Source organism: Jaculus jaculus, chromosome 5, assembly GCF_020740685.1.
Source record: "Jaculus jaculus isolate mJacJac1 chromosome 5, mJacJac1.mat.Y.cur, whole genome shotgun sequence".
NCBI classification, from domain to species: Eukaryota; Metazoa; Chordata; class Mammalia; order Rodentia; family Dipodidae; genus Jaculus; species Jaculus jaculus.
The window spans coordinates 20,735,867-20,746,768 of record NC_059106.1 but is presented as its reverse complement, the minus strand read 5'-3'; positions in this window follow the sequence as shown (position 1 = coordinate 20,746,768).

The window sequence follows — 10,902 nt, the reverse complement described above, 5'->3', positions numbered from 1 at the left end:
CATATGCTAATTAGGCATCAGCAAGCAACATCATATGTCCAATCCCCGTGGGACCCTCTTCCCACCCTCAACTGCTTATAAAACCATTTCCTTGCCAATAAACTGAGCTGTTCACCAAAACTGTCTCCCAAGAGTGTCACATGTGCACAAACTTGATCTCCACAGTTTCCTTGAATCTTTGGGGGACCAGCACCAGCTTGAGAACCCAGGAACCAGCAGCTGGCACCTGAACAGGGACCTTCTGAGATGTGCCAAGGTAAGTGTAAACTCTCCCAGACAGACAACTTTTGAGGTAGGGTCTCACTCTAGCTCAGGCTGAACTAGAATTCACTGTCTAGTCTCAGGGTGATCTCAAACTCATGATGATACACCTACCTCTGCCTCCCAAGTGCTGGGATTAAAGGTGTGCACCACCACGCCCAGCATTGCCTCTACATTTTTGAGGGCTGGCAGGCTTTTACTTTTCCTCCTCATTTTCCATTCCCACCATCGCGAGGGACCACACAGGATGAACTGACAACTGATGTCTTTGGCCGACACCACTCTTCAGTATTAACTGAAGGCCAGCCGTCCTTTGCTTGTACCCCAACAGCCTGTTGAGTCATCTATTTGTTTCTCTTCCACACAAAAAAAACTGGTTATACTTAGACCTCTTAAAAGTCTGTAAGGAAGGTCACCTGTCACTTAAACTTGTGGACAGGCTCAGATCCACATTATTGGGGAACCCCCCCCCCCCCCGCCACTGGAGCTAATCAGCTCTCAGGAATGTTGCCCTCTGGTCTTGGTGTTTCTAATCTTTCTCTGTCATGGTTATCATTGTCTCCCCCACAAAAAGAAATCACATATTCATAAACTAAGAACTCTCCTGAAAGTTAGGGGAATTAAGTTCTTCCAGAGAGAGGCTACATCCTTTTGGGAGGAAGTTCTCCAGTTTGCCCGCTGAGTGATTTCTTGCTATCTATATGACCCAGGCATGTGGACCTGCATAGCTTATTTAGCTAGGAGACTGGAGGTTCAGGAAGGAAGCTTTCTCTCTATCTCTCTTTTCTCCCAATCATAGAAGCTGTTAGGTAATACATTAGCCTCCCTAAAACCACCTCCACTCAAAAACCAGATCATGACTCCAATGAGAGAAGTCCTGAGAACCAGCCAGTGGCAGACCTCAATTCCCTTGAAAAACCAATGGAAGAAATTAGAGACCAAATGACCCCAAACTCCCCTAAACCCACTCCCCTTTATACACCCTTGCCATTATATCTGCCTCTCAATCCAGGCTGCCCTCCTCCAGACTCATGTAATATAGGCCAAAGGAATCCTAACATGATAAATTCCCCTGGCCAGGAACCCTCTATATCTACTCCTCCACTTACAATCACACAACAACTATGTGAGGCCCAAGATAACAATAAAATTATATTCAGTCAAGAATTATCAGCTTTTCCTGTTAATGTTCAACCAAATGGGGCTTGGCACCTAGTTTGGTATTCCTATCAAGCTGGCGATCTTAAAGAACTCAGACAGGCCATTATGGAGGATGGGATCCATGCTCCATGGACTAAGTCCCTCCTCCTGAGCCTACAAGGCTTCATTAATATGCCCCAGGACTGGCATGATATCTGCCAGTCTTCACTGCCTAGTCCCCTATTCCTTCAAATTCCTCTAACAAATAAAAATAAACCAAAATAAGGAGGGCATCCTCTGGGGAATTGATGAATTATTCCGACAGGGCAATTTCTCCACAGGCCTTCAATAGACAACAGCCCCCAGGGTTCTATGACCAGGTTCACCTCTGCACCCTCCAGGCATGGGATAAAATACCACCCAGCCCCCCCACCCCCAGCACCCAAGGTAACACCTCTTCCTTACTGTCTCTTCATCAGAGGCCAGAGGAGACCCTCTCTGATTTTATGTTAAGGGAAAGAACCAATTTAGGGAGAAAAATTCCCTACCCAGTGGCCAGGGACCTCCTTCTCAAAAGCAGTATTTTGGAAGGTATGACTTTAGAATGTAGGCTGACTTGCCAAAGCCTCAAGGAATAGCATTATAAATAAATGGATAAATGGATAGTTGCCACTCAAGATATTGGGACTGACTCATATAAGGCCACCTCTCTGGCACAAGCCTTTGTGGCATCCTTAAAACCCAGAGGCAAATGCTTTTGTGGAGAAAAAGGACATCGGGATAAGAATGCCCTGAACATCAGGCCAATAAATGCACCCCCCCTCCAAAAATAATTTGACCTAGATATCACAAGGGGTATCACTGACAAAAACACTGTCACTCTATTTATGACAAAGATGGCGAGCCCCTAGAGCCTTTAAATTCCAAAAGGGGAAACCCTCAGCCCCACCAATAAGAGGGAAAACTCATAATATACAATGGGTGACATGCATCCTAGAGGGGGCCCAACCAAGCCTGGCTTTAGAGATTGGAGGAAAAAAAAATTCAAATGGGGCAAATAAAACAATCATAAAGTGATCTCAAGTTCTCTAACACTGGGAATTAATTCCTGGGCTCCAATTGGTGTGGATAGGTGGTCCTTCACAGTTGCCAAAGAAGCCTGTAAGTGGAAGGCTATAGATGGTACTACATGTCTCATCTGACCCCTAGTGGCAGATTTAACAACTAACCTGCTAGGGAGAGACATACTTGAGGCCCTAGATACAGTTATTGCCAGTAATATAGAAGGAAAATGCACTGAGATACACTATGAGAGATACCTTGGCCGATGTCATTCCCAATCCTAAAGGCCACTGTTAAACACGAAACTCCCTGCCTAGAATGGCTTTCTGATGAGCCAACCTGGATTGAACAGTGGCCTCTGCCAAGGAAGAAACTTGAAATCCTAAATTCATTAGTAACAGAACAACTCCAACTTAATCATATCTGCCCCTCATGGAGTCATGGGACACTCCTGTGTTTGTAAGTTGAAAGGGCTCAGGAGGATGGAGTTTACCACAAGATCTCAGGGTCATCAACAAAACCATGCTCATTTGGGGAGCCACTCAGAGAAGACTGCCCCTTGTGACAGCCATTCCAGCCAACATACCCCTCCTTGCTGTTGATATTAAGGATTGTTTCTTTTCTATCCCCCTGCACCCCCAAGACCAACAACCTTTTGTGTTCTCAGTACTCTCTATAAATAATGCGGGACCTGCCAACAGCTTTGAGTGCATGGTCCTGCCTCAAGATATGGCTAATAGTCCCAGTATATGCCAAGAAGCAGCTATGGCAGGAAAGCCACATTTAGATCAAGGCCTTAATATCTATCATTACATGGATGACATCCTAGTATGGAAAGACTCCTCCACTTCACCACCCCAGCTAAGGGATCGATTAACACCTTCCCTTACTGAGGCAGGTTTCAAAATTGTCCCAAATATAGTCCAACTTATCTCTCCCACAGCTTTCCTGGGTACAGAACTCTCCTTCACCTCTGCCCAGCCTCTTAAACCCACACTCTCCTTTCCCCAGAAGCTTATATTGGCCTCACTTCAGAGCTTTCTGAGTAACCTCAATTGGTTCTGGTCATGGCTTCCTATCCCCACCAGTGATTTATAACCCTTTTTGATATGCTAAAAGCTGACAAAGACCCATCCTCTCCACACCTCCTAAGCCCAGAGGCAATACAGGCATTAACTAAGATTAATAACATATTTTCTGATATGGCACTTGTCCAGTACTCACCAGACAAGCTGGTTCAGCTTATGATATTTAACTCCTCCCCAACTGTCATGGGACCACAATACCAACACCAAGGAGTGCTGGAATGGCTCCACACCTCCATTGGTGGTGCCCCATGTACATTAACAGAGATTGACACCCTTGCAACCATAATAAAAAATGGGCAATATTGGGCTCTCCAAACCTTTGGCAAAGAACCTGACACTCTCATAACCCCCTTCTCCCTTGCAGACATACAATGGGTATTTAAGAACCACTCCCAAAATGCCATCAGCCTAATAGGCTTCCTTGGTCAAAGTGACAATCACTACCCTAATGAAAAATGGATTCCTGCAATACCCCTTCTAAAATGGCTCCCACCCCACCTCTTTAAAAAAAAAAAAAAAAAATCCCTGGAGACCCCCACCCCATTTTCTACAGACAGGGGGAAAGAAAGGAACAGTGGTAGTTCTTTATCATCCAGGGATCAACCTCCCACCATCATTTTTAGAAAACTTCTTGACAGTTCCCCACAATATAAGGAACTATATCCCATTTATCTGGCACTCCTTGCAGAAGAAGGCCCCTTTAATCTCTTTTCAGATAGAGTCTATGCTGTTAACTTACTCCCAGGCTTGCTTGCTCACATATCCGATTAGATGAAAACCCTCTTTCACCCCTGCTGACAAAAGTCACCAACCTCATTAGAAAAAGAAGGGGCCCCCTGTTTGTGCAACAGATAACATCTCACAGCCACTTACCTGGCCCCCTCACCAAGGGAAATGCATTAGCCTACCAGACAACCTCCTCAGGAAACCCAGCAGACATTTTCCTGGCCACCCTTGAGGAAGCAAAATAATTTCATGGTAGCTCCCATGTAAACATTAAGGGATTATAATCATGTTTCCCTCTGATTCCCCCATATCAACTCAAACATGTAGTAAAATCATGCAAGTCCTGTGCCTCAAAAATAACACCAACTGCCCTTCAGACAATGGGCACTAACCCCCAAGGCATCAAGATCAATGCCCTTTGGCAGATTAATGTCACTCAAGTTTCCCAATTTGGTCATCAGAAATAAGTCTTCATGACAGTAAATACTTACTCCCATTATATATGGGACACAGCACAAACAGGAGAGAACTCATAAAAACTTATACATTATATGCTCTCTACCTTTATGATCATGGGTGTTCCCCACCAAATAAGAAATGGTAATGGCCCAGCTTTTGTCAGTTCCTCATTCAAAACATTTGCATGTGATGGAAGATTATCCATCATAGGGAAATCCCACATAACCCACAAGGCCAAGGTATAGTAGAAAGTGCACATCAAACCTCAAAAGCCCAACTTAGAAAACAACAGTCCAATACCTATCCCCCAACCTTCAGTTAGTCATGGCTCAAAGTACTTTAAACATTTTCAATATACCAAAACTCCCAATACCCTCTTGTCACCCTGCACTGGCACACACCAGAGACTTCTCCTCCCATTCTGGTGCAAGAGTGAGATCCCTTAGATGGAATATGGAAAGGAGCAGACCCCCTCTTCACCATGGAAAGAGGATTTGCTTGTGTCTTTCTACAGGACCAGCCCAGACTCATTTGGGTACTGGCACAAAATCTCCAATTCCATCCCACTGACCAAAGATGGCTTGCCTGATGTTGACAGATCAGAGACAAGAAACAGAGAAAGCACCACCCCCAATGACTGAAAAAAGGAGCCCCCTGGGTGGATGTCCATGATGTCATGGATACAGCCAAAGCCATATGCCCACCACAGGCACCTTCTCATCCATTTTGTTTGTGGCTTTAACAATCTTGTGTTTCAATGGAAATGTCTCTCATGCCTCCTCTATCATCCCCCTCCCCCATGGAGGACGGTGCTATGAAGCCCAAGAGACCTAACAAGGGATCAATAAAGTCATTGGTACAGGATACTGCCCTACTAAGGGCTGCCAAAACACTCTATATCTATCTATATCTATATCTATATCTATATCTATATCTATATCTATATCTATATCTATATCTATATCTATATCTATATCTATATCTATATCTATCTATATCTATATCTATATCTATATCTATATCTATATCTATATCTATATCTATATCTATATCTATATCTATATCTATATCTATATCTATATCTATATCTATATCTATACCTATATCTATCCTAAGTCTGTGTTTTGTGTAAATAGCATGGCATACTTTGCCTATTGCCAAACCAACAAAGAGTGCCAGGACTATTATGGAGGATGCTGATACAATTACTGTGCCATTGAAAGCTTTAGGCATCCAGACCCTGTCTTCAAAGCCTCTTGGAAAACTAGAGAATGCACACTCTCCATAAGAGACTGCTGGAATGAACACTGGAGGATAGGGTGATGGGAAAACTCTATGCTAGTATCTACTACTCATCATCTCACTCTGGCACTCTTCATATTTCTAGACAGTACATCCCTGCTTCCTGCCCGGTGCAAACTAACCATCATATTCTCTCACAGGAAAAACAAGTAACAGAAGAAATACAAGCCACTATAACATGGACACAATATAACCAATATGTAGCCAACCTTCTCCCTTTTTACTAACCGTCCTAATGCTTCTAACTGCTTTTGTGCATCTCCTACCTGTACCTCACTAACTGCAGTTCCTATTAGTGCCACCCTACAATACTGTACATCTATAACAAGCCATTACCAAACCCGACTTACTGATATTCCCCTCTTTGGTTCCAGTCAAGGTGTGCCTCCCTGCGTGTCCAGCTATAAGCTGACCATAGCTTAATGCATCTTCAATGTTTCCATAATCAAGACAACTTGTGTCAAGACACCCACTCTTCTATGGTGTGAATGGCTAACCACCCCATGCATAAATATTTCCTCTCCCACTTATTGTTCTCCAATCTTGATTGTTCCACAGGTGTATCTCTGAGGAAGAGGAAACCGATCAGCTCCACCTGTGCCAACCAAGAAAGATTTTCATCCCACTGCTGGTAAGCCTCAGCCTGATGCTATCCTTGGGTGCCTTTGGTGTGGCAGGAGCCACTCTAGCTCAGACCAGCAACCTCACAGGAGACTTCCTAGACAAGCTTGACCAGGCCATGATATTCACCACCAACAACCTCAAATCTCTTCAGAGACAATTGATCTCTCTCATCGGTGTGGAACTTCAAACCCATAGAGCCTTAGACCTCATTACTGCTGAATATGAGGGGCATGTGTGGTCTTGGTAGAAGAATGTTGTTTTTTGGCTAATGAATCAAATGTTGTTGAACAAGATGTTAAAACTCTCAAAAAAGCTCTGCAAGAAGCTGCTTGACCTCTACAAAACTGAGGACCCCATCACCTGGTTTTCTAACCCTTTAATAACTTGGCTTCTCCCCCTCCTTAGCACCCTCCTTGTTATAGGAAACCTATTACTTGTAGCCCTCTGCCTCATAAAATTTCTCAGACAACAAGTAACTAATATTGTTAAGGCAGATACTAATGAGGTTCTTGTGTGCTGTCCAGCTCTATCTGATAGACTGTAAGGATTACACTCAATATGATGACACCTCCCCATTATAAAAACAAAGGGGGCACTGTTGGATATAGACAGGGTCCTGGGTTAAAGCAAACCTAAGCTGTCTGACATGAAGGCCCCAGGCTATGGACAAGTCTAGCAGCCTGTACCACTGGTCATATCTCAGTCATATCTGGGGGACCAGACCAGCAGGGGATCTCCTTCCCCCATTCTCAGGGGTTGTAGTGAGCCAGGATCCTCCCCCATTCTTGGAGGGTCATAGTGAGCCTGGAACCCAGGACCAAATCGCAGATGCTGAGATCTGTAGGAAGCAAGGGCACTCCCTCTCCAAGCACAGGATACCTGGACATTCAGATAAAACTTAGGCTTTACCTATAACCCTGTGGCCTTTGGCCAGTGGTACCAGCTAGCAACCTTTGCATAGCCCATCCCCCTCTACCATATACCATTGCCTATATGCTGGAATATATGTCCCCATATGCTCATTAGGCATCAGCAAGCAAGCTTGTATATCCAATCCCCTTAGGACCCTCTTCCTACCCTCAGCTGCTTATAAACCCGTTTCCTTGACAATAAATTGAGCTGTTCACCAAAACTATCTCCTGAGAGTGATTCTTTCTCTCATCACATGCACAACTTTGATCTGCATGGTTGCCTGGATTCCTTGGGGGACCATTGCTGGCCTGAGGACCCAGGAATCTACACTCATTAATTGTAGCTGGTTGTCCTTAATTATCCAAAAAGATTGTCTACATTAATTCTACTTGATTTGGGGAAATTTATGCCCATTTAGTAAGTAGAGAACCCAAACCCTCCCATGACTCAAATCTATAAATACTTCCAACAACAAAAAATGTTGGTGTGATATAATTCTTAATTTTATTCAGTATCATTTGTGGCTTTTTAAAAGTATTATTTGGGTCTGTGGCCTCTGTGTGTGTGTGTGTGTGTGTGTGTGTGTGTGTGTGTGTGTGTGTGTGTTTGTATGTGTATGCTTCAGTACATCTGTTGGAGTTAGGGGACAACTTTGAATGTCAGTCTGTATTTCCTACATTACTTTAAGCAGAGTCTCTTCTTTGCATTGTATTTGCTAGGCTAGTTAGCTCACATGCTTTTACCTGATTCTCCTATCTCAATTTCCTTTTTCACCATAGGTATGTTGGGACTACAAATGCTTGGCTTATTATGTCAAGGCCTTATGTGGGTTCTCAGGTATTCATGCTTGCATGGCAAGTGTATTATAAAACTGAGTGATCTTCCCAGCCCAATTTTTAAATTTTCAAATAGGGCTTATGGGAACAAGTATATTTGACTCACATAAAATAAATTATCCTAGAAAATTTTATCATATCATATTTTATATGAAACATCTATTATGCTGAAAAGTAAAATAAAATTGATACTTCACTGTAGTATAAAAAGGATATCCATCATGTAACTATATTGATGGTGATGTTTTGATTTTGAGAGAAATGCTACTTGCTTTGGAAAATACCAATATTTTATACTTTTTATAATTAACTTCAAACCTGAAAATCTATGTTGATATTTCTTGATTTACTAACTCCATTACTTTTAGAGTAATTTCAATGCAAGAGGTCTACCAGAGTGTGTCTCATGTACTTATACTTTACTCCGTGGTAAGAAAGAATATAATTTTTATAAGGGATGAAGTTTTATATTCTTGTTACTATTTAATGTGGACATAAGAACAGAGATGTAGATAACTTTGAAATATATAGCTGTCTTAAAGTTCACTTGGATATTGCCAGTAAAAGAAGCCCTCAAGAAAATAGAGGAATAAGTAATTGAGTCAAGAACATTCACTGGATACTTGCAGTATTCCTCTCAAAAAGGGACCATGAGCAATTTCTCATTAAAATGTGTCCATTTACTACTTATTGGATATTTCTAAGTGAGTTATGTGTGGAACACAGGGAGAAGATGAAAAGAGCCATTTGTACTTCTGTTTTCTAGAAGACTTTAATCTTGCTAGTACAGAGGAGACAAGGAAATACATTCAAATCCACACAGAAATAAGAGATAGAATGGGAGTTAAAGCAGGAATGGTTTTTAACAATGCCTGAAGGAGTAGCCAAAAACTGACACTGCAGATTGAATTCTATCAGCATTTTAAGGGGAAAAACAAATCCTAGAGTTGAAGAGTTAAGTGCCACATATTGTTGAATAATACATACAGAAATTTATAACTAGTTGAATATTTTATTATGTGAATTAATTTCTATAGTTATGTATAGAAATTTATGTTAGAAGAGAGGTTTCCAGACACTGAGAAGACTAAGAGGGAGGGCGGGTAGCATAGGATGATCACTGGGAAATAAATTCTACTGATGCAGCACACATAAGTTCTTGTGTTCTACTACTCTGTAAAGTGACTTTGGGTAATTACACCGAGTCACTCTGTTAAAGTTACAACAAAGTCTGTTGAGTATTTTTGTACAAAGATATGTTTATCTTGATTGTAAGTATTATACAAAGTTATCTTACTGAAACATCATGATGCCCCATCAATATATAGAACTTTTATGCATCAATTAAAATTTATTTGAAAAAAATTACATGATATGAAAATGTCTTACATGGGATAAATTATTTCCATCCTTGGTGTTTCTAAAATTTCATCATACCTAAGTATCTCTTATAATTTTATTATATTGAAGTAATCTAGGTTTTTTATCTTTTTTATTTCACGTGTGTCATTTTGAAAGTAAAGACAATCTCTAAGTTATGTGTTTGTTTATCACTTTCCATGGAATATAACTTAAAATTTCAATGCTGAATCTCAAGTACTTAGGAATATCACCAGCAATTACTTTGTATCATAGATGAAATTTGAGTTTAATTCCAAAGTCTTTGCAATACAAATGTTCACAACATTTACACTAAACTGTGCTGATAAAACATACAAAAGATACATATGAATGGTTAATTTCGTAGTCCAAAATTCCTGGCAATAAGCCATGAATACGTGGTGTACTCATTGGTGTCCAATATAATGATAACAAAGTTAGAAGTAGGGGGAGATGGCTCAGTGTGTAAGGTGTTTGCCATATGAGCATGAAGACCTGAGTTTGATCTCTCATAAATGCTGATGGGAACTGTAACTTGCGGGTAATTCCAATGCTCTGGAGGCAGGGACAGAAGACTGCTGAAATGAGCTGGCAACCTAGGATAGCTGAACTCTGAGTTCAAATGAGAGACCTTTATATCAATAAATAAGGTGGAGAGTGATTGAGAGAGATACTTGGCATCAATGTTGGCTTCCACATGTGCTTCTGTGAAAACACACACACACACACACACACACACACACACACACACACACACAAATAATTTAATCTTAAACTTTCCTAGACTGTGGAGAATATCTTCAGTGTTCTTCCTCAAGTTTCAGCCTTGTGCGTGTGTGTGTGAGTGTGTGTGTGTAGCTTCTAGAAGCCAAATAGCAGATGGAACCAAGATAGAGAAAATTGAGTGGTTTGTGTTGTATTCTTGGAAATACTGCTTTCTGAATCCTATATAATTATGACCTCAGACATTCATGGTAGGCAGAAAAACAAATCATAATGTCCCAAACCTTTCCTTTCCCCTATTATTTTTCAGTGAAAGAAAAAAAATAAAGCAAATCCATCCCTTTTTATGCTTATAAATATGAAAGAGAAGCATAGGTTATAGATAATGT